Source organism: Impatiens glandulifera, chromosome 1 (assembly GCF_907164915.1).
Source record: "Impatiens glandulifera chromosome 1, dImpGla2.1, whole genome shotgun sequence".
NCBI classification, from domain to species: Eukaryota; Viridiplantae; Streptophyta; class Magnoliopsida; order Ericales; family Balsaminaceae; genus Impatiens; species Impatiens glandulifera.
Genome location: NC_061862.1, coordinates 159434133 through 159459222, shown reverse-complemented (window position 1 = coordinate 159459222; position 25090 = coordinate 159434133). Strand labels below are relative to the sequence as shown.

General features: G+C 26.6%; 2 long non-coding RNA genes across 2 annotated transcripts; both read right to left on the bottom strand.

Moving 5' to 3' along the window:
* Window positions 1-434: 434 nt before the first annotated feature.
* On the bottom strand, window positions 435-913 carry LOC124918659. The gene is made up of 3 exons (XR_007097502.1): window positions 772-913; window positions 553-693; window positions 435-458 (listed from the first exon to the last, which is right to left on the bottom strand). It is a non-coding gene; the product is annotated as an uncharacterized LOC124918659 (long non-coding RNA).
* Window positions 914-7958: 7045 nt separating this feature from the next.
* Window positions 7959-15668, bottom strand: LOC124918658. Its single transcript, XR_007097501.1, has 3 exons — window positions 15570-15668; window positions 15326-15466; window positions 7959-8073 (listed from the first exon to the last, which is right to left on the bottom strand). It is a non-coding gene; the product is annotated as an uncharacterized LOC124918658 (long non-coding RNA).
* Between the last annotated feature and the right edge of the window lie 9422 nt (window positions 15669-25090).

Here is a 25090-nt window from a genome sequence, read left to right as displayed (position 1 = left end):
TTATTTCTAAATCATTCTCGGCCAGAATTGGTCCAAAATGGTAGATGGTATGATTACAAATATTCTTCCACTTAAAACATTTCATTTGTCATCACGTTTTGCTTCGTTGACTTCTGTAGGCCTCACCTTCCTGGTTGTGCACACATTTGGAAACAGTCAAAGCAATATGACATTTTTGAACATGCTCAGATAACTCTTGAATCTTAGCCTAAAACCATATCAATTCCATTATCATCAGAAATTTAGAATATCTTTTTATGATGTTTAACACAAAACCATACCAAAATAAATATAATTAGTTAATACTAACTAGATAATCAATGGATAAAAATAAATACCTCCTGGAACCTCAAAATCTTTGATGCTCTGAGTTGAAGGATGAGGTTTCCTTTAGTAATGTTTGTTTTACAGCGACTAGTTGGGCACCCAGAGAGGCATAAATACCCTAGTTGTTACCTCTTGTTGTTTCATTCAATCAAATGAAAATTGTTAATATAACAATAACAGAAATGAAAATAGACTCTAAAATGCTTTATGTAGATTACTTATTACCTGGTAGCAACTTGCATCAACGGTTTCACATCTGAGCATCGTGTAATATGCTCACAAGTTGGCCAATGGAAGAAGCCTTGACTTCCCTAATAGTAAATGGTCGACCCTTGGAAGACCCTAGACCCTGTAATGTAAACCTCACTGGATTTCCACAAAGATCAGTTAAATTAAAATTAGTAATAGATTAAATAACTTCTAAACGAGACTGAGAGCTTATACCCACAAATGGCATTGATAAGCTTACTAGTAGCCTTCGATGGGCGGTCGGCGGGCAGAAAATGCGGGATGAGAACAAACAGAGAAAAGAACCTAAACCCTAAACGAGGACATGGAAAGCTGAGATTTGCGTGTAAACCCTAGATGTAAACTGAAGTATAAGTGAGTTTTTTATTTGCTTAATTTATTCATATCCCTATTCTATAGGGTAACGAGCATAATAAAACTTTTCAAAGTCCTAATTAATATAAAAGAAACTTTTTTTCATATCATTTCTCATACTTCAAATTGGAATTCCGCTTATTTTTTATAATTAAATTAAATAAAATTTTTATTACCACAATAATATAAATGATGTGTCACCCTTAAAATGGTATAATTTTTTTAATTAACATAAATTAGAAATTATAATTAATTTATTCAAGTTAAATTGTCATAAAATTAAAATATCATATTAATTTTTTTTTATCAAATTATTTCAAAAATTTCTTAACCTATATCAATTTGTTAAAATATGTTATTTTTATATTTATAATTGTCACAAATTTACTTTATTATATGTTTGTTCATTTTAAATTGAATATATAATAATTAAATAATTAAATATTTCTATTCGGGCCTGGCCCCGGTAAAAAAGGGTAATAACTGAATAATATTATATAAATTTTAAATTTTAGTATATAATATTATTAATTATATATTATAATATTATAATATTATAATATTATATTTATTTTTTTATAATATTTTAATTTTTTCTTTCTATATATAATAATATTTTTTTTTTCTCACTCAATATTATATAATAATATATATTACTTATTTCTCATTTTTTTCGCATCATTTCTCAAACTTCATATTGGTATCGGACTTATTTTTTTAAAAAAAATTAAACAAAATTTTCATTATTACAATAATATAAATTATGTGTCACCATTAAAATGGTACAATTTTTTTTAATTAAAATAAAATAAAAATTATAATTAATTTTTCAAGTTAAATTGTCATATAATTAAAATATAATGTTAATTTTTTTTTATCAAATTATTTCCAAAAATTCGTAACCTATATTAAATTGTTAAAATATATTATTTTCATATTTATAATTGTCACAATTTTACTTTATTATATTTATATTTCCAATTTATTCATTTTAAATTAAATATATAATAAAAAAAATCAATTAAATATTTCTAATCGGTGAGGTGAGGCCCGTGCCAAAGGTAATCATTGAATAAGTCCTTCACTAATTGACCAAATTTTAAATTATTAGTATATAATATTATTAATTTTATATTATAATAGTATAATATTATATTTATTTTCTTATAATAATTTAATTTTTTATTTCTATATATAATAATATCTTTTTTCTCGCTCAATATTATATAATAATATATATTACTTATTTTTCTCTATATTTTATATAATATAATAATATATTAATTTTCTCTCTCTCAATATTATATATAATATAATAATATATTAATTTTTTTCCCTCAATATAACCTTTTTATATCACTAATCATAATAATCTTTTATATCACTAACCTAATTATGTTTATATTATAACAGTTTTTCCATCTCTAATATTTAAATTATTTTTTTAATCATAATTCAACTTAACCTAATTGTGAAAATCATCTTTAAAGTTGCATTTTAATGCTTGTAAATTTATTTGTTTATTTGTATTTAATCTTATATTTATCTTCATAATCTCTTCTAATTTTAAAATATTTATTACTTTTTTAGTATAAAAACATCATACACAATATATCACAAATATTATCAAATAAGGTTTCAAAATCCCCAAAATCATATCAATACGACCACAAGTATTTTGGATATTTATGTGAGAGTAAATGGATATTTGGGTCGGATTGTGGGTTGACCTGCCCATAAACTTAAAACGGTTAAAAATAAAATTAAAAGTGTTATTTGTATGTTTCGAACATTCAACCTAACAAAAACAAGTACAATCTTTAACCAAGTGTGATTGAGATGTGGTTTGCTGAGGGATAATAGACTAGTATAATTTGAAAGTGGTTAAATAAATATGAATCAAATATTTGATTGACCAAAGTGTGAGGTCACGATGCTAATTATTAAAAAAAATATAAATCAAATATTTGATTTAAAAAGTGAAAATATAAAGTCTCAAATATTTGATTTGATTGACAAAGTGAAAGTGCAAACTAGATGAGAGATTCATTAGGAAAATATATGTGATGAAAATTTGAGAAAATAATTTATTTTATCGAAGTGAATAAAATGTGGAATGAGTGCGTCATATTTTTTATTTTAATAATTTTAAATATTATTATAATTTTTTAAATTTATTTTGTTTTTATTCTTATACGCAATTTCTTAGTTTTAATCTATTTCATTTATTATAGTCTTTTGATGTTAAAAGACTATTGAACTTTAGGGCTTGAAATAAAATATTTTTTGAAAATTTTAAAGTTGGGTGTAAGTTTGGAAGTTAATCCTTTATGGAGTTGCTTTATAATTACACATGTTCTTAATAATATCTATGTAATTTGTATTATTTTTTTTTATCACTTTCACACATTTTTCTAAAATTTGTTCAAATGGTAAATGTACAAATTATAGATGAGGTAGTAGTGAAGATTTATAGAGAGAATATATAAGTTCAGCCTGAAACTCTTCTACAACATAAAATAGTTATTAAATATTGAGTGAATTTGTATCTTTACTAAGTTTAAAGATAATTAAATATATTGTATTGTTCAAATAGCTATACATTTGTAATTTGTTTATACATACAATTTTATATGATGTAATAATAACTTTATAAGAAAATAATTATATTTGAGAAAATTTATCTATTTGTTTTTCGTTAAAAGAATGAATGAACTAAATTTTTTATAATCAAATATTTAGTTATATTCTTATTTTGTTTGATGCACCTTTCCAAATTGAAGTTACAACAATGTCTTCTATTATGGTATGTTGGTTATTTTACAAATCTTCTTGATTTTGTTATTAATAAGTTTATATTATTGTCACATACATTCTATGACAATGTATCTTTATTGATAAAACATAGTTTTCAGCTTAAATCTATTTTAGATGTCAACCCATATTTATAAATCAAAAGTATGTGATAAAGGATTAAAAATATCAAATTTAGGTTATCTCTTGAATTACTAGAGTTTGAATGACAACTAGATTTAAAAACTCACTTTATTGAGGATTTATGATTTCTTCATCATCAATGTTATAAATTGTGATTGTTAAAATATCTAAAAACTTAGATCATATATTGAATATTGAATGTTTTTGTAAGATAAGTTTCACTAATTTATGTCAATGTATTCAATTTGAGTGTCTTTTTAAGTTAATGTGTTGTTATTATTTGAATACATTTACATGATTAAACATTACATTAAGTTGCAATTTTCAAAATTTTAATAGTTTGTGTATGGGTTGGTATAAGAATTATTTAAGTTAATAATTTTTTTTTTGTCACATTAATGTAATATTTTATTGATTTTTTTTACTTAAATACATCTTTAAATTAATGGTATCGAGGAATTAAATTTTTTAAAAGAAAATTAATTATTTTATAATTTTAAATAACTTTTATCTTTTATTTTAAAAGTTTTAAATAATGAACATATTCTTAATATTGTAATTGAAATGTCTTTACTACGGTCATATATTCTTCCACATTTTTATGCTTCGAAAACATCAATATTAATCTTAAAAACAAACCTACTAGTGAAAATTAATATTCTTTTTATAAATAAAAGGACATGACAAAGCAATAATGTATAAAATATATTGAATAGGTTTTGGTCAAATGACTTAACCTCGTTTTATTAAAAAAAAAAATCAAAATATTTTTTACAAACTATTTTATAAAGAAAGTTAAAATCTAAGCTGTTTTTAGTAGAAAAAAAAATGAAAACACAACCGCAATCAAAACAGCATATAAGGCAATTAATAACCACATTTGAAACAAAGTAAAAAATAGTAATATAAAAATATGACTTTATAATATAGGAAGAGTGATTTATTTTAAAAAATAATTAAAACTGTTTCAGCTTCAAGAATGTCAATATGTTACTAATACATGAAATTAATGCCCCAAAGTAAGATCCCATTAAGAAATGAATAAAAAAAATTATATTGATAAAGAACATCCTTCAATAAGCATCTTTTCTAATAGAATACTATTATTCTATAGCTGTTTCTTCATTCAATCTTCGCACATTTGGAAAGAGATTCATTCACCTCCGAGTCTTCTAAACCAACCTCTTCTCCCTCCTCGGGAACAATATTGAATCCCTATTTACCTATACCAATGGACGAAAAATGGTGATTTCTTTTAGTCAAGCCCAAGATTGATCGAGAATTGTTAAACAAATAAATACATGCGGGTTTTGAAGGAATTCAGCAAGGTCATATAGGGGCACTTCATTACGTTCCTCTGAGTGTGAAGGCTTCGCCCACTTGTACATGAACGCTCTCAGAAAAAACACTTTTCAAGCACCTTTGCAGAATTGTGAACACATGGAGTAGTTACAGGCAAAACCATCAACTTTTTACAAAGATGGCAATTCGTTCTGCATAGGGATGGCAACGGGTACCCTACCCGACGGGTAGTTAAGTACCCATCCTCGAACCCGATTTTTTGAATTACTATCCGATACCAACCCCGAACCCGACGGGTATCTCTATTTATATCCCATCCCCGATTCGTCGGGTACCCGATCCCCGACCGGTACCCCATTACCCGATATTAAATATTAAAAAAATTATATTTTAATTAATTAAAACTATATAAATTAAATATAATATGTTACTACAAAATATAATTAACCTAAAACTATTAATAAATATTATATCATTAAACAATAGATAGAAAATTATTTACATTATATAATATAAATTCATCCATGCTATATAATATAAATTCATCCATACTATAAAAATACAAATAAACTTAAAAGGGATAGAACGCAATTTTTAATTAAACACAAAAACTTCAAAAATCATCAAATTAATTTTCTCATAAAAAGCATTCTTCTTGAATAAACCTCTTCAACAGGTCAATTATAACCTACAAAATCAATAAATAAAAAATCAACATTAACAAATAAAAAAATAGAATTAAGATTAAAGTATTTAACTAATATTGAACTATTATTCCCTAAATATAGTTAAATATTTAAAAAATTCTTTTATTTTTGAACTAATATATTGAACTAAATACAAGAAACTTTTAATATTCCTTAAAAAAACTTTGACCATTTATTTTTGTCTTATAAAAAATAAATTTATTTATTGTATTACTTTATTAAATTATATATTATTTCATAAAAAAAATTAATAATATTAATATTCTATTATAATTTAGAACCCTAGTCTGTGAGTTGTAAAAATCCATCAATAATTTATACAATGTTTAATGTGATTTATTAAATCTTAGTCAAATAACTGATAAATATATTATATATATAATGAAAGTATGTCGCATATAAATTATGCACATATATATATAATAGGAAAATGTCAAGTAATCCAGAAATTTCACATATTAAACAAAAAGTTTAGAAATAATGTAAGTATTACTTACATACTGGTAGAACTTACTGAAAAAATTTAATTTTATTGCTTTTAAACCGGAAGAAAAAACTACAAAAATAAAGATTGAAGATTAAGTTAATAAATAAATATAAGATTGTAAAAGATGAAGAACATGCATAACTTTATTAAATGAAAACATTACTTACTTGCATAGTCATGTAACTTATATATGGTAGAGGTTGAAAAATATAACATTTTTTTTTTTTTTGTTAATGAGGACTTTGAACAAAAAAACTAAAAGAATGTTGAAGAGATAGAAGTTGAAGACTCTTAAGTAAGTTGAATGGATATACCATGAGAGAGAAACAGTTATTACAAATGAATGTAATAATGTTAAGCTTGATGTGTGCCTAGGAAATGATGTTAAGCATGACGTTAAAAGTAATGATAAAATAATTAATATATTTATTTAATGATATTTAATAGTTACAACTTGTGATGTGGAATTTGAAAAGGCACTTAAATTTTATTAATATATTCGGGTATCGGGTTTGGGTTTTCAACACTCCCCATCCCTTACCCCGAACCCGATCGGGTACAATTTTTCACTCCCCATCCCCGACCCTGGCCCCAAACCCGATTTAAAATACCCGAACCCGATCATCGAGTACCCACGGGTATTGGGTACCCATTGCCATCCCTAGTTCTACATATTATCATTATACAATTAGTCAGCCAAACTTAGATGAATATTATTGCAAATTAATTTAGAAATCAGTCTCACACCTTCGAGGTCATCTTTGTCTTCATGTGAACCCTTTCTCCCTTCTTCGGAAAGGGATGCCAGTTTTGTCCACTCTCATTCTTTCATTCATCCTGGTCATTCTAATTGTGGGAGCCAAATTGGGATACTGATTACTTCAACTGTTCCATAATTTGTGCAAAACCAGAATAAACATCAGGCCTACCAAAAGTGAACGAGCCAAACGGGCTGGCAAAGGAAATGCTTGAAGCGGACGAATATTTGTGTCCATACCATCACTGACCATTTTGGAACAATTTAGTTGAGAATGATCCAGAAAATAAGACAAGGGTTTAGGTTAACGATAGTTGGAAGTTTCGCTTAAATTGCACAATGGGGTGTTCACCTAACGCATGTTGCTGGTATTAAGGGTAAAGCCGAATACGGATTGTACTCCGTATTCGGTTTGACCACTAATATAAGCAAAATTTGGAAAATGAAAACCCTATTATCTACAGTTCCCTATAGCCAACCAAACCCCTCTTATTTCTAAATCATTCTCGGCCAGAATTTGGTCCAAAATGGTAGATGGTATGATTACAAATATTCTTCCACTTAAAACATTTCATTTGTCATCCAGTTTTGATTCGTTGACTTCTATAGGCCTCACCTTCCTCGTTGTGCACACATTTGGAAACAGTCAAAGCAATATGACATTTTTGAACATGTTCAGATAACTCTTGAATCTTAGCCTAAAACCAAATCAATTCCAATATCATCAGAAATTTAGAATATCTTTTTATGAAGTTAAACACAAAACCATACCAAAATAAATATAATTAGTTAATACTAACTAGATATTCAATGGATAAAAATAAATACCTCATGGAGCCTCAAAATCTTTGATGCTCTGAGTTGAAAGATGAGGTTTCCTTTAGTAATGTTTGTTTTACAGCGACTAGTTGGACACCCACACAGAGAGGCATAAATACCCTAGTTGTTACCTCCTGTTGTTTCATTCAATCAAATGAAAAGTGTTAATATAACAATAACAGAAATGAAAATAGACTCTAAAATGCTTTATGTAGATTACTTATTACCTGTAGCAACTTGCATCAACGGTTTCACATCTGAGCATAGTGTAATATGCTCACAAGTTGGCCAATGGAAGAAGTCTTGACTTCCTTAATAGTAAATGGTCGACCCTTGGAAGTCCCTATACCCTGTAATGTAAACCTCACTGGATTTCCACAAAGATCAGTTAAATTAAAATTAGTAATAGATTAAATAACTTTTAAACCAGACTGAGAGCTTATACCCACAAATGACATTGATAAGCTTACTAGTAGCCTTCGATGGGCGGTCGGCGGGCAGAAAATGGGGGATGAGAACAAACAGAGAAAAGAACCTAAACCCTAAACGAGGACATGGAAAACTGAGATTTGCGTGTAAACCCTAGATGTAAACTGAAGTATAAGTGAGTTTTTTATTTGCATAATTTCATTCATATCCCTATTCTATATGGTAATGAGCATAATAAAACTTTTCAAAGTCCTAATTAATGATAAAAGAACCTTTTTTTTGGAATGCTGCTTATTTTTTATAATTAAATTAAATAAAATTTTTATTACCACAATAATATAAAGGATTTGTCACCATTAAAATGGTATAATTTTTTTTAATTAACATAAATTAGAAATTAAAATTAATTTGTTCAAGTTAAATTGTCATAAAATTAAAATATCATCTTAATTTTTTTTTATCAAATTATTTCAAAAAATTCTTAACATCTATCAATTTGTTAAAATATGTTATTTTCATATTTGTAATTGTTACCAATTTACTTTATTATATTTATATTTCCAGTTTGTTCATTTTAAATTAAATATATAATAATTAAATAATTAAATATTTCTAGCTGGACCAAAAGGTTAATAATTGAATAAGTCCTTCCTTACTAAAAGACCAAATTTTAAATTTTAGTATATAATATTATTAATTATATATTATAATCATATAATATTATATTTTTTTTTTTATAATACTTTAATTTTTTCTTTCTATATATAATAATATCTTTGTTCTCACTCAATATTATATAATAATATATATTACTTATTTCTCCTTTTCTTCGTATCATTTCTTAAACTTCAAATTGGTATACCACTTATTTTAAAAAATAAATAAATAAAATTTTCATTATTGCAATAATATAAATTATGTATCACCATGAAAAGGGTATCATTTTTTTTAATTAAAATAAATTAGAAATTTTGATTAATATGTTAAAGTTAAATTGTCATATAATTAATTAATAATGTTAATTTTTTTTATTAAATTATTTCCAAAAATTAGTAACTTATATTATTTTGTTAAAATATGTTATTTTTATATTTATAATTGTCACAAATTTACTTTATTATATTTATATTTCCAATTTATTCATTTTAAATTAATTATATAATAAAAAAATCAATTAAGTATTTCTAACAGGTGAGGCCCGACCAAAGTAATAAGTCTTTCTTCACTGATAGAACTAATTTTAAATTTTTAGTATATAATATTATTAATTTTATATTATAATTGTATAATATTATATTTATTTTCTTATAATAATTTAATTTTTTCTTTCTATATATAATATTATCTTTTTACTCACTCAATATTATATAATAATATATATTACTTATTTCTTTCTATATTTTATATAATATAATAATACATTAATTTTCTCTCTCAATATTATATATAATATAATAATATATTAATTTTTTCTCCCTCCTTATAACCTTTTTATATCACTAATCATAATTATCTTTTATATCACTAATCATAATTATATTATTTATATTATAGCAGTATTTCCATCTCTAATATTTAAATTATTTTTTTAATCATAAATTCGATTAACTTAACCTAATTATGAAAATCATCTTTAAGGTTACATTTTAACGCTTGAATATTTATTTGTTTATTTGTACTTAATCTTATATTTATCTTCATAAGCTTTTCTCATTTTAAAATCTCTATTATTTTTTTTAGTATAAAAACATCATACACAATATATCACAAATATTATCAAATAAGGTTTCAAAATCACCAAAATCATATCAATACGACCACAAGTATTTTGGATATTTATGTGAGAGTAAATGTATTTTGGGTATTTATGTGAGAGTAAATGGATACTTGAGTCGGATTATGGGTTGACCTGCCCATAAACTTAAAACGGTTAAAAATAAAATTAAAAGTGTTATTTGTATGTTTCGAACATTCAACCTAACAAAAACAAGTACACCATTAACCAAGTGTGATTGAGATGTGGTTTGTCTAGAGATAATAGACTAGTATAATTTGAAAGTGGTTAAACAAATATGAATCAAATATTTGATTGACCAAAGTGTGAGATTACGATGCTAATTATTAAAAAAAATATAAATCAAATATTTGATTGATAAAGTAAAAATGTAAAGTCTCAAATATTTTGATTGACTAAGTAAAAGTGTAAAGTCATAAGAGATTCATTCGGAAAATATATGTGATGAAAATGTGAGAAAATAATTTATTTTATCGAAATGAATAAAATGTGGAATGTGTGCGTCATATTTTTTATTTTAATAATTTTAAATATTATTATAATTTTTTTAATTTATTTTGTTTTTATTCTTATCCGTGCGAATTTTCTTAGTTTTAATCTATTTCATTTATTATAGTCTTTTGATGTTAAAAGACTATTGAATTTTAGGGCTTAAAATAAAATATTTTATGAAAATTTTAAAGTTGGGTGTAAGTTTGGAAGTTAATCCTTTATGGAGTTGCTTTATAATTACATATGTTCTTAATAATATCTATGTAATTTGTATTTTTTTATCACTTACACACATTTTCTTAAAATTTGTTCAAATGGTAAATGTACAAATTATACATGAGGTAGTTGTGAAGATGTATACCTAAATTTATAGAGAGAGAATATATAAGTTCAACTTAAAACTCTTCAACAACATAAAATAGTTATTAAATATTGAGTGAATTTGTATCTTTACTAAGTTTAAAGATAATTAATTATATTGCATTGTTCAAATAGCTATACATTTGTGATTTGTTTATATATACAATTTTATATGATGTAATAATAACTTTATAAGAAAAAAAATTATATTTGATAAAATTTATCTATTTGTTTTTCGTTATTGAATGAACTAATTTTTTTATAATTAAATATTTAGTTATATTCTTATTTTGTTTGATGCACATTTCCAAATTGAAGTTACAACAATGTCTTCTATTATGGTATGTTGGTTATTTTACAAATCTTCTTGATTGTGTTATTAATAAGTTTATATTATTGTCACATACATTCTATGACAATGTATCTTTATTGATAAAACATAGTTTTCAGCTTAAATATATTTTAGATGTCAACCCATATTTATAAATCAAAAGTATGTGATAAAGGATTAAAAAATATCAAATTTAGGTTATCTCCTGAATTAGTAGATTTTGAATGACAACTAGATTTACAAACTCACTTTATTGAGGATTTATGATTTCTTCATCATCAATGTTATAAATTGTGATTGTTAAAATATCTAAAAAATAGATCACATATGGAATATTGAATGTTTTGTAAGATAAGTTTCACTAATTTATTTCAATTTATTCAATTTGAGTGTCTTTTTAAGTTAATGTTTTGTTATTATTTGAATACATTTGCATGATTAAACATTACATTGAGTTGCAATTTTCAAAATTTTAATAATTTGTGTATGGGATGGTATAAAATTATTTAAGTTAATAATTTTTTTTTGTCACATTAATGTAATATTTTATTGATTTTTTTTTACTTAAATACATCTTTAAAATGATGGTATTGAGGCATTAAATTTTTTAAAAGAAAATTAATCATTTTATAATTTTAAATAACTTTTATTTTAAAAGTTTTAAATAATGATTATATATTTAATATTGTAATTGAAATGTCTTTACTAGTTTTTAGTAGCAAAGAAAATGAAAACATAAACGCACTCAAAACAGCATATGAGGCAATAAATAACCACTTTTGAAACAAAGTAAAAAATAGTAATATAAAAATATGACTTTATAATATAGGAAGAGTGATTTATTTTAAAAAATAATTAAAACTGTTTCAGCTTCAAGAATGTCAATATGTTCCTAATACATGAAATGAATGCCCCAAACAGTGGCGGACCTAGAAATATTTTATCGGGGGGCCAAATACCTAATAACGTAGCATTTTTTGGCTATCAAATAAATGCATTTTTTAATTAAAATTTTACTCGATAATTACATAAAAATACTAATTAGCACAATTACTAAATTATTCTTGTCCATGAGTCGGTACAAAAGAAGACAAATATCTTCATTACGTTGACTATATCAATCAATAAATTCAAGAAAATTTCCTTTATTTGATGAACTACTTGACTCATCATGTCCTCGAAAAGGTAATCCTTGCCTTAATAGAAAGCGTGTTACATCAAATATTGTCGTTAAACATGTGTGATAATTTATTTCTATATCACGACCATGTGTACGTAAAACGTTTCTCACGTTATGTCTTTGGTCTTAAAATGATTCAAATTGAATTCTAGCTTCATTATGACAACTATTTGAAGTTCTCATATGACGATTGAATCTTTCTAATGCTCTTTTCCAATTTTTGTACTCATCTCCTATAAATGTATTATCTACGTTTTCTCTATTTAAAGGTTTGAAAAGATAACACCAAAAACAAAATGATGCATCTTTTGATATGCTATATTCTAACCATGTATATTTGATCAGTAACATTAGACTCATTAGTAGGCTCATTAATTGATTAAGAAGACTCATATTGGTCATGTGATGTAGAAGTACAAATTCGTTTATAGAACATCTTCATTATTCTATATCCTACATAAAATAAATGATTAAAAATAAATATGTGTCACAACCCCTAAATAAAATCTAACAAATACATTTATTTGTTGAAATAATTTAAAATTAATTTAAAATTAAGAAATATAAAATAATATGTTACCCTTATATTTATATAAATGGTTATTTTACCCTTATATTTATAAGTAATTTGTATTATTAATTATATTAAAATTAATAAAATATATATATATAAATAAATTATAATATAAATGTAGGTTTAAAATAAATAATAATATTATATGATTTTCATTATTTTATATATAATGCTTTATATTTTAACTTATATAAATAAATGTTATTTATATATTAACTAAAATTTATGTATTATTATAAATATTGTATTTTAGAAAAAAAAATTTGTATAAAATAAAATATTAATAATAATTACTTGTATTTTAGAAAATATTTTTTTTGTATAAAATAAAATAATAATTACTTTAATAAAATTATATTTGAAATTAGAATAGTTTTTTTTATTAATTTTTATAGAAGGAATGGTTAGTTTATTATAAAATAGTGTTGGTATAAAACAAAGGTTATAATTAAAGAAATGTTAGAGGCAGGTTTTGGTCACCTGACCAAAACCACTCAGGCAAAGCCTTATTTGATAAACATATATATATATAATATCTTAAAAGTTTTACCCTGGTTGGGGAGGGCCCCCTTGTAGGTTCGCCACTGGCCCCAAAGTAAGATCCCATTGAGAAATGAATAAAAAAAATTATATTGATAAAGAACATCCTTCGATAAGCATCTTTTCTAATAGAATACCATTATTCTATAGTTGTTTCTTCATTCAATCTTCGCACATTTTGAAAGAGATTCATTCACCTCCGAGTCTTCTGAACCAACCTCTTCTTCCTCCTCCTCGAGAACAATATTGAATCCCTATTTACCTGTACCAATGGACGAAAATGGTGATTTCTTTTAGTCAAGCTTAAGATTGATCAAGAATGGTTAAACAAATAAATACATGCTGGTTTTGAAGGAATTCAGCAAGGTCATATAGGGGCACTTCATTACGTTCCTCTGAGTGTGAAGGCTTCACCCACTTGCAATGAACGCTCTCAGAAAAAATATTTTTCAAGCACCTTTGCAGAAGTTGTGAACACATGGAGTAGTTACAGGCAAAACCATCAACTTTTTACAAAGATGGCAACTCGTTCTGCATATTATCATTATACAATTAGTCAGCCAAACTTAGATTAATATTATTGCAAACTAATTTAGAAATCAGTCTCACACCTTAGAGGTCATCTTTGTCTTCATGTGAACCCTTTCTCCCTTCTTCAGAAAGGAATGTCATTCGGCTGGTAGGTGGCAGTTTTGTCCACTCTCATTCTTTCATTCATCCTCATCATTCTAATTTTGGGAGCCAAATTGGGATACCGATTACTTCAACTATTCCCTAATTTGTGCACAACCAGAATAAACATCAGGCCTACAGAAGTGAACGAGCCAAACGGGGTGACAAAGGAAATGCTTCAAGCGGACGGATATTTTTGTTGTCCATACCATCTCTGACCATTTTGAAACAATTTAGTTGAGAATGATCTAGAAAATAAGACAAGGGTTTAGGTTAATGATAGTTGGAAGTTTCGCTTAAATTGCAGGCAATGGGGTGTTCATCTAACTCATGTTGCTGGTATTAAGGGTAAAGCTGAATACGGATTGTACTCCGTATTTGGTTTGACCACTAATATAAACAAAATTTGGAAAATAAAAACTTTATTATCTACGGTCCCCTTATAGCCAATCAAACCCCTCTTATTTCTAAATCATTCTCGGCCAGAATTGGTCCAAAATGGTAGATGGTATGATTACAAATATTCTTCCACTTAAAACATTTCATTTGTCATCCCGTTTTGCTTCGTTGACTTCTGTAGGCCTCACCTTCCTGGTTGTGCACACATTTGGAAACAGTCAAAGCAATATGACATTTTTGAACATGCTCAGATAACTCTTGAATATTAGCCTAAAACCATATCAATTCCATTATCATCAGAAATTTAGAATATCTTTTTATGATGTTTAACACAAAACCATACCAAAATAAATATAATTAGTTAATACTAACTAGATAATCAATGGATAAAAATAAATACCTCCTGGAACCTCAAAATCTTTGATGCTCTGAGTTGAAGGATGAGGTTTCCTTTAGTAATGTTTGTTTTACAGCGACTAGTTGGGCACCCAGAGAGGCATAAATACCCTAGTTGTTACCTCTTGTTGTTTCATTCAATCAAATGAAAATTGTTAATATAACAATAACAGAAATGAAAATAGACTCTAAAATGCTTTATGTAGATTACTTATTACCTGGTAGCAACTTGCATCAACGGTTTCACATCTGAGCATCGTGTAATATGCTCACAAGTTGGCCAATGGAAGAAGCCTTGACTTCCCTAATAGTAAATGGTCGACCCTTGGAAGACCCTAGACCCTGTAATGTAAACCTCACTGGATTTCCACAAAGATCAGTTAAATTAAAATTAGTAATAGATTAAATAACTTTTAAACGAGACTGAGAGCTTATACCCACAAATAGCATTGATAAGCTTACTAGTAGCCTTCGATGGGCGGTCGGCGGGCAGAAAATGCGGGATGAGAACAAACAGAGAAAAGAACCTAAACCCTAAACGAGGACATGGAAAGCTGAGATTTGCGTGTAAACCCTAGATGTAAACTGAAGTATAAGTGAGTTTTTTATTTGCATAATTTATTCATATCCCTATTCTATAGGGTAATGAGCATAATAAAACTTTTCAAAGTCCTAATTAATATAAAAGAAACTTTTTTTCATATCATTTCTTATACTTCAAATTTGAATCCCGCTTATTTTTTATAATTAAATTAAATAAAATTTTTATTACCACAATAATATAAATAATGTGTCACCATTAAAATGATATAATTTTTTTTAATTAACATAAATTAGAAATTATGATTAATTTATTCAAGTTAAATTATCATAAAATTAAAATATCATATTAATTTTTTTTATCAAATTATTTCAAAAAATTCTTAACCTATATCAATTTGTTAAAATATGTTATTTTTATATTTATAATTGTCACAAATTTACTTTATTATATGTTTGTTCATTTTAAATTGAATATATAATAATTAAATAATTAAATATTTCTAACCGGGCCTGGTCCCGGTAAAAAGGGTAATAATTGAATAATATTATATAAATTTTAAATTTTAGTATATAATATTATTAATTATATATTATAATATTATAATATTATATTTATTTTTTTTATAATATTTTAATTTTTTCTTTCTATATATAATAATATTTTTTTTCTCACCCAATATTATATAATAATATATATTACTTATTTCCCATTTTTTTCGAATCATTTCTCAAACTTCATATTGGTATCCCACTTATTTTTTTAAAAAAAATTAAACAAAATTTTCATTATTACAATAATATAAATTATGTGTCACCATTAAAATGGTACAATTTTTTTTAATTAAAATAAAATAGAAATTATAATTAATTTTTCAAGTTAAATTGTCATATAATTAAAATATAATATTAATTTTATTTTATCAAATTATTTCCAAAAATTCGTAACCTATATTAAATTGTTAAAATATATTATTTTCATATTTATAATTGTCACAAATTTACTTTATTATATTTATATTTCCAATTTATTCATTTTAAATTAAATATATAATAAAAAAAATCAATTAAATATTTTTAACCGGTGAGGTGAGGCCCGTGCCAAAGGTAATCATATTGAATAAGTCCTTCACTAATTGACCAAATTTTAAATTATTAGTATATAATATTATTAATTTTATATTATAATAGTATAATATTATATTTAATTTCTTATAATAATTTAATTTTTTATTTCTATATATAATAATATCTTTTTTCTCGCTCAATATTATATATAATATAATAATATATTAATTTTTTCCCTCATTATAACCTTTTTATATCACTAATCATAATAATCTTTTATATCACTAACCTAATTATGTTTATATTATAACAGTTTTTCCGTCTCTAATATTTAAATTATTTTTTTAATCATAAATTCAACTTAACCTAATTGTGAAAATCATTTTTAAAGTTACATTTTAATGCTTATAAATTTATTTGTTTATTTGTATTTAATCTTATATTTTTCTTCATAATCTTTTCTAATTTTAAAATATTTATTACTTTTTTAGTATAAAAACATCATACATAATATATCACAAATATTATCAAATAAGATTTCAAAATCACCAAAATCATATCAATACGACTACAAGTATTTTGGATATTTATGTGAGAGTAAATTGATACTTGGGTCGGATTGTGGGTTGACCTGCCCATAAACTTAAAACGGTTAAAAATAAAATTAAAAGTGTTATTTGTATGTTTCGAACATTCAACCTAACAAAAACAAGTACAATCTTTAACCAAGTGTGATTGAGATGTGGTTTGCCGAGGGATAATAGACTAGTATAATTTGAAAGTGGTTAAATAAATATGAATCAAATATTTGATTGACCAAAGTGTGAGGTCACGATGCTAATTATTAAAAAAAATATAAATCAAATATTTGATTGAAAAAGTGAAAGTGTAAAGTCTCAAATATTTGATTTGATTGACAAAGTGAAAGTGCAAATTAGATGAAGATTCATTAGGAAAATATATGTGATGAAAATGTGAGAAAATAATTTATTTTATCGAAGTGAATAAAATGTGGAATGAGTGCGTCATATTTTTTATTTTAATAATTTTAAATAATTTTAAATATTATTATAATTTTTTAAATTTATTTTGTTTTTATTCTTATACGTAATTTTTTAGTTTTAATCTATTTCATTTATTATAGTCTTTTGATGTTAAAAGACTATTGAATTTTAAGGCTTGAAATAAAATATTTTCTGGAAATTTTAAAGTTGGGTGTAAGTTTGGAAGTTAATCCTTTATGGAGTTGCTTTATAATTACACATGTTCTTAATAATATCTATGTAATTTGTATTTTTTTTTATCACTTTCACACATTTTTCTAAAATTTGTTCAAATGGTAAATGTACAAATTATAGATGAGGTAGTGGTGAAGATTTATAGAGAGAATATATAAGTTCAACCTGAAACTCTTCAACAACATAAAATAGTTATTAAATATTGAGTGAATTTGTATCTTTACTAAGTTTAAAGATAATTAAATATATTGTATTGTTCAAATAGCTATACATTTGTAATTTGTTTATACATACAATTTTATATGATGTAATAATAACTTTATAAGAAAAAAATTATATTTGATAAAATTTATCTATTTGTTTTTCATTAGAAGATTGAATGAACTTTTTTTTTATAATTAAATATTTAGTTATATTCTTATCACTAGTAGAATAAGGGTCTTCTGTAACGACCCCTAGTAACGGCGCTCGAACGCCCTTACTAATGTATTTTATCAGTAACGGCATTCGAATGCCGTTACTGATATAAGTCCATCTGTAACGGCGATATAAACCGTTACAGATACGACATCATCTTAACGTTTCAGTAAGGATATCAGTAACGGCTTTATACGTAAACCGTTACTAATAATGTATTTGTAACGGTTGGAGAAGAACCATTACAGATGCTGCGCCGTCTCTTCGTTGTCATTACCACTATCTGTAACGGTTTTACTAATAACCGTTACAGATAAGCCATAAGTTACCGTTTGAGGAACGTATCACCAGTAACGGCTTTGAGTGATTTTTTTCAAATGCAAATGGTTTGATGTTTATCACAAAGATCGGGGCATTAAAGTTGATAAGTATGGTTACGTTAGTATAAATATCAACAGGATTCTACAGACTCAATTAAATGAACCATTCATAATGGCAAGCCAAGCACAACAAGTCTTTTACTCTACAGATATGGCATCAAGGCTTGAATGGAAAATTGTGACACCAATAAATCCCCGTTATTCTAATTAAGGTTGAATTAATTTCTATGAAGGGTTACTTGTAAATTTGTCTTATAAACATTACATTCAATATTTGCAGCTATCATGACACCTAAAAGAATGCAAGGTAAGAGTTTAAGCAGCGCGCTACACGACCTTGTACGAAGGACCGAGGAGCATTCAGAAGATCCCGTGCAATTGTGTAACTCTATCGGGGAAATTGATTTGGACCTTGATGATGTCATGAATGTTGATAGTGTACCCAACACTATCCCCGGTGATGATGATGATGATGAGACACAGCCCCCGTCTGAGGAGCAAGATGGAGGTACTTGTGTTTTTGCTTAAGTTAGTTGTTGTGATCCTATATAATTTTTTGTTTAATTTTAGGATCTATTTCGAGAAGGAGACGGGGCAAGAACAAGAATAAAGATGTTGGTAGATTGCAAGCGGGGCAAAAGATGACTCTTCATTTTAACCCTGTTGATGGTAAACCAATGTGCGAGAATAGGACAGCTTGGTCGAGGCATATTGAGAGTGTCATTCGAGACTCCAATGCACTACCTCATAGGACTTTGCGTTGGTCGGACCTGAGCTCCACACAACTAGATCACATATGGATGGCTATCACGATAACTTTTTATATTATTAAGTCCATTATGTATTCAACACAATCTATAATCTTATTTTAATGTTCACTATTTAGGATCCTTTCGTGGCTGTGGGGGATGACATCAACAACTATCGAAGACAAAGTTTATTTCAAGCCAACAAATTATGGGATAGATGGAGATGTCATTGGAACACCATGTACATTAAACCCCGTGAAGGTGACGAGCAAGAGATTAGGGCAAATCCCCCTCCCGAGATCGAAATTAGTGATTGGAATTATCTACTTGATCGTCGCTTTCTCACGCCGGAATGCAAGGTAAATTAATGTGTTTATAAATAGATCTTACATTAATCATTCATTAAACACAAATGTTTTCTTATTTGCAGAAAACAAGTGCTGTGAATGCGCAAAATAGGTCGCATGTTGTGTACAAGAATCATGCGGGCAGCATCTCATTTTCGCAAGTGGAGAAGCAAATGGTTCGTTTTATCATTGAATAACAAAGTTTAGAATGTTATTACGTTTTTATTAATAATTAAATTTGTACAGGAGAAGACTACCGGTACGTTGCCTAATTTTTCGGAATTATTTCTGCACACTCATACAAAGAAACCGACTCTGCAAGATCCAAATCCGGAGGTTCCCCCTATTATTCAAGAAAAAGTGGTAAGTCGTGTTTATTAGTTATATTTCTTTTATTTATCATATGTATGTATGTATGTAATCCAATGTAATTTGTGTTTGTAGACTGCCTTGCGAACTGCTATAGAAGAAGACCCGAATAGAAATGAATTGCAGTTGGCTGAGTGTGCATTCGGGTCTTAGGGACATGGGCGAGTTGTGGGTTTGGGCTCCGGTGTAACACCTAGATCTTTTTGACCTGATGCTCGTGGTGGTACTAGTACACAGCGCAGTGACACGCAAAACGCACTTTTACTTGAGGAGATACAGAGGATGCGAGAGGAGCGTGAAGCTGAGAAGCTTCAGTCACGGAGAGAGCGCGAAGAAGCCTTAATCGAGCGTCAAATGGAGCGTGAGGAAGCACAAAGGCAACGTGAAATGGAGCGCGAAGAGTTATTGATGCAGCGTGAAGATGAACGTGAAGAAGCTCGAAGGGAGCGTGAGAGAATGCGGGATGAGATGCTTGAGATGAGATCGACGATGAACTTCTTATTATCCAGGATTCCCCGTGATCAACTTCCACCTGCCCCTCCCACTCGAGATGATGCCCCTCCTACTTAGAGATGATCCCCTTCCTCGTGATCGTCGCTTTCCCATTTCAATTCTGGTTAGTTGAAATGTAATTTGAAATACGTTAATTAATGGTTTTTGTGAATTTGTGATATGATTGTAGTTTTTGGATGGATTATAGTTTTTGGATGGATTGTAGTTTGTGGATGATTATTGTTTTGAATTAATGATTGTAGTTTTAGGTTTTTGGTTATTGATGATTGTGTGCTTTTTGGTTTTTGGTTATTGATGATTGAGGTTTTAAATAGGTAAAAATTTGTATAAAAAAAAACAATTAGGGTTTAGTAACGGTTAAATAATTTCAAAAACCGTTACTATAAATCTAACTGTAACGGTTTAACAAATAAAAAACCGTCACAGAAACAGCACGAGTATCTGTAACGGTTTTCGAAAACCGTTACAGATACTACAGCCTTTCAGTAACGGTTTTTAGCCGGCTAAAACCATTACTGTTGTATCATTACTATCTGTAACGGTTTTCGAAAACCGTTACAGATGCTCGTGCTGTTTCTGTGACGGTTTTTAGACGGCTAGAACCGTTACTGTTATTCCATGACTATCAGTAACGGTTTTCTAACGCCGTTACTGATACATGTGAAGTTTCTGTAACGTAATTTTTAGTAACGATTGGTAACGGTTTTATGTGCCGTTACAAATAAGTTTCAGTAACGGCGTTCGATGCTTTCAGTAACGGTTTTAGCCCTTACTAATACCCCTTTTTCTACTAGTGTATTTTGTTTGATGCACATTTCCAAATTGAAGTTACAACAATGTCTTCTATTATGGTATGTTGGTTATTTTACAAATCTTCTTGATTTTATTATTAATAAGTTTATATTATTGTCACATACATTCTATGACAATGTATCTTTATTGATAAAACATAGTTTTCAGCTTAAATCTATTTTAGATGTCAACCCATATTTATAAATCAAAAGTATGTGATAAAGGATTAAAAATATCAAATTTAGGTTATCTCTTGAATTAGTAGAGTTTGAATGACAACTAGATTTAAAAACTCACTTTATTGAGGATTTATGATTTCTTCATCATCAATGTTATAAATTGTGATTGTTAAAATATCAAAAAACTTAGATCATATATTGAATATTGAATGTTTTTGTAAGATAAGTTTCACTAATTTATGTCAATGTATTCAATTTGAGTGTCTTTTCAAGTTAATGTGTTGTTATTATTTGAATACATTTGCATGATTAAACATTACATTGAGTTGCAATTTTCAAAATTTTAATAGTTTGTGTATGGGTTGGTATAAGAATTATTTAAGTTAATAATTTTTTTTGTCACATTAATGTAATATTTTATTGATTTTTTTTACTTAAATACATCTTTAAATTAATGGTATCGAGGAATTAAATTTTTTAAAAGAAAATTAATTATTTTATAATTTTAAATAACTTTTATCTTTTATTTTAAAAGTTTTAAATAATGATCATATTCTTAATATTGTAATTGAAATGTCTTCACTATGGTCATATATTCTTCCACATTTTTATGCTTTGAAAACATCAATATTAATCTTAAAAACAAACCTACTAGTCAAAATTAATATTCTTTTTATAAATAAAAGGACATGACAAAGCAATAATGTATAAAATATATTGAATAGGTTTTGGTCAAATGACTTAACCTCGTTTTATTAAAAAAAATTCAAAATATTTTTTACAAACTATTTTCTAAAGAAAGTGAAAATCTAAGCTGTTTTTAGTAGCAAAAAAAATGAAAACACAACCGCACTCAAAACAGCATATGAGGCAATTAATTACCACATTTGAAACAAAGTAAAAAATAGTAATATAAAAATATGACTTTATAATATAGGAAGAGTGATTTATTTTAAAAAATAATTAAAACTGTTTCAGCTTCAAGAATGTCAATATGTTACTAATACATGAAATGAATGTCCCCAAAGTAAGATCCCATTAAGAAATGAATAAAAAAAATTATATTGATAAAGAACATCCTTCAATAAGCATCTTTTCTAATAGAATACTATTATTCTATAGCTGTTTCTTCATTCAATCTTCGCACATTTGGAAAGAGATTCATTCACCTCCGAATCTTCTGAACCAACCTCTTCTTCCTCCTCCTCGGGAACAATATTGAATCCCTATTTACCTATACCAATGGACGAAAAATGGTGATTTCTTTTAGTCAAGCCCAAGATTGATCGAGAATTGTTAAACAAATAAATACATGCGGGTTTTGAAGGAATTCAGCAAGGTCATATAGGGGCACTTCATTACGTTCCTCTGAGTGTGAAGGCTTCGCCCACTTGTACATGAACGCTCTCAGAAAAAACACTTTTCAAGCACTTTGCAGAATTGTGAACACATGGAGTAGTTACAGGCAAAACCATCAACTTTTTACAAAGATGGCAATTCGTTCTGCATAGGGATGGCAACGGGTACCCTACTCGACGGGTAGTGAAGTACCCATCCCCGAACCCAATTTTTAAATTACTACTCGATCCCAACCCCGAACCCGACGGGTATCTCTATTTATATCCCATCCCCGATTCGTCGGGTACCCGATCCCCGACGGGTACCCCATTACCCGATATTAAATATTAAAAAAATTATATTTTAATTAATTAAAACTATATAAATTAAATATAATATGTTACTACAAAATATAATTAACCTAAAACTATTAATAAATATTATATCATTGAATAATAGATAGAAAATTATTTACACTGTATAATATAAATTCATTCATACTATATAATATAAATTCATCCATACTACATAAACACAAAAACTTCAAAAATCATCAAATTAATTTTCTTATAAAAAGCATTCTTCTTGAATACACTTCTTCAAAATGTCAATTACAACCTACAAAATCAATAAATAAAAAATCAACATCAACAAATAAAAAAAATAAAATTAAGATTAAACTATTTAACTAATATTGAACTATTATTCCCTAAATATAATTAAATATAGTATTTAAAAAATTCTTTTATTTTTGAACTAATATATTAAACTAAATACAAGAAACTTTTAATATTCCTTAAAAAAACACTTTGACTCTTTATTTTTGTCTTATAAAAAATAAATTTATTTATTGTATTACTTTATTAAATTATATATTATTTCATAAAAAAAATTAATAATAATAATAATATTCTATTATAATTTAGAACCCTAGTTTGTGAGTTGTAAAAATCCATCATTGATTTATACAATGTTTAATATGATTTATTTAATCTTAGTCAAATAACTGATAAATATATTATATATATAATGAAAGTATGTCCATATAAATTATGCATATATATATATATATAATAGGAAAATGTCAAGTAATCCAAAAATTTCACATATTAAACAAAAAGTTTAGAAATAATGTAAATATTACTTACATACTTGTAGAACTTACCGAAAAAAATTAATTTTGTTGCTTTTAAAACGGAAAAAGAAACTACAAAAATTAAGATTGAAGATTAAGTTAATAAATAAATATAAGATTGTAAAAGATGAAGAACATGCATAACTTTATTAAATAAAAACATTACTTACTTGCATAATCATGTAACTTATATAATCATGTAACTTATATGGTAGAGGTTGAAAAATATAACATTTTTTTGTTATTGAGGACTTTGAACAAAAAAACTAAAAGAATGTTGAAGAGATAGAAGTTTAAGACTCTTAAGTAAGTTGAATGGATATACCATGAGAGAGAAAAGGTTATTACAAGCATGATGTTAAAAGTAATGATAAAATAATTAATATATATATTGAATGATATTTAATAGTTACAACTTATGATGTGGAATTTGATAAATCACTTAAATTTTATTAATATATTCGGGTATCGAGTTTGGGTTTCCAACACTCCCCATCCCCGAACCCGATCGGGTACTATTTTTCACTCCCCATCCCCGACCCTGGCCCCAAACCCAATTTAAAATACCCGAACCCGATCATCGGGTACCCACGGATATCGGGTACCCATTGTCATCCCTAGTTGCATATTATCATTATACAATTAGTCAGCCAAACTTAGATGAATATTATTGCAAATTAATTTAGAAATCAGTCTCGCACCTTCGAGGTCATCTTTGTCTTCATGTGAACCCTTTCTCCCTTCTTCAGAAAGGGATGCCAGTTTTGTCCACTCTCATTCTTTCATTCATCCTGGTCATTCTAATTGTGGGAGCCAAATTGGGATACTGATTACTTCAACTGTTCCCTAATTTGTGCAAAACCAGAATAAACATCAGGCCTACCAAAAGTGAACGAGCCAAACGGGCTGGCAAAGGAA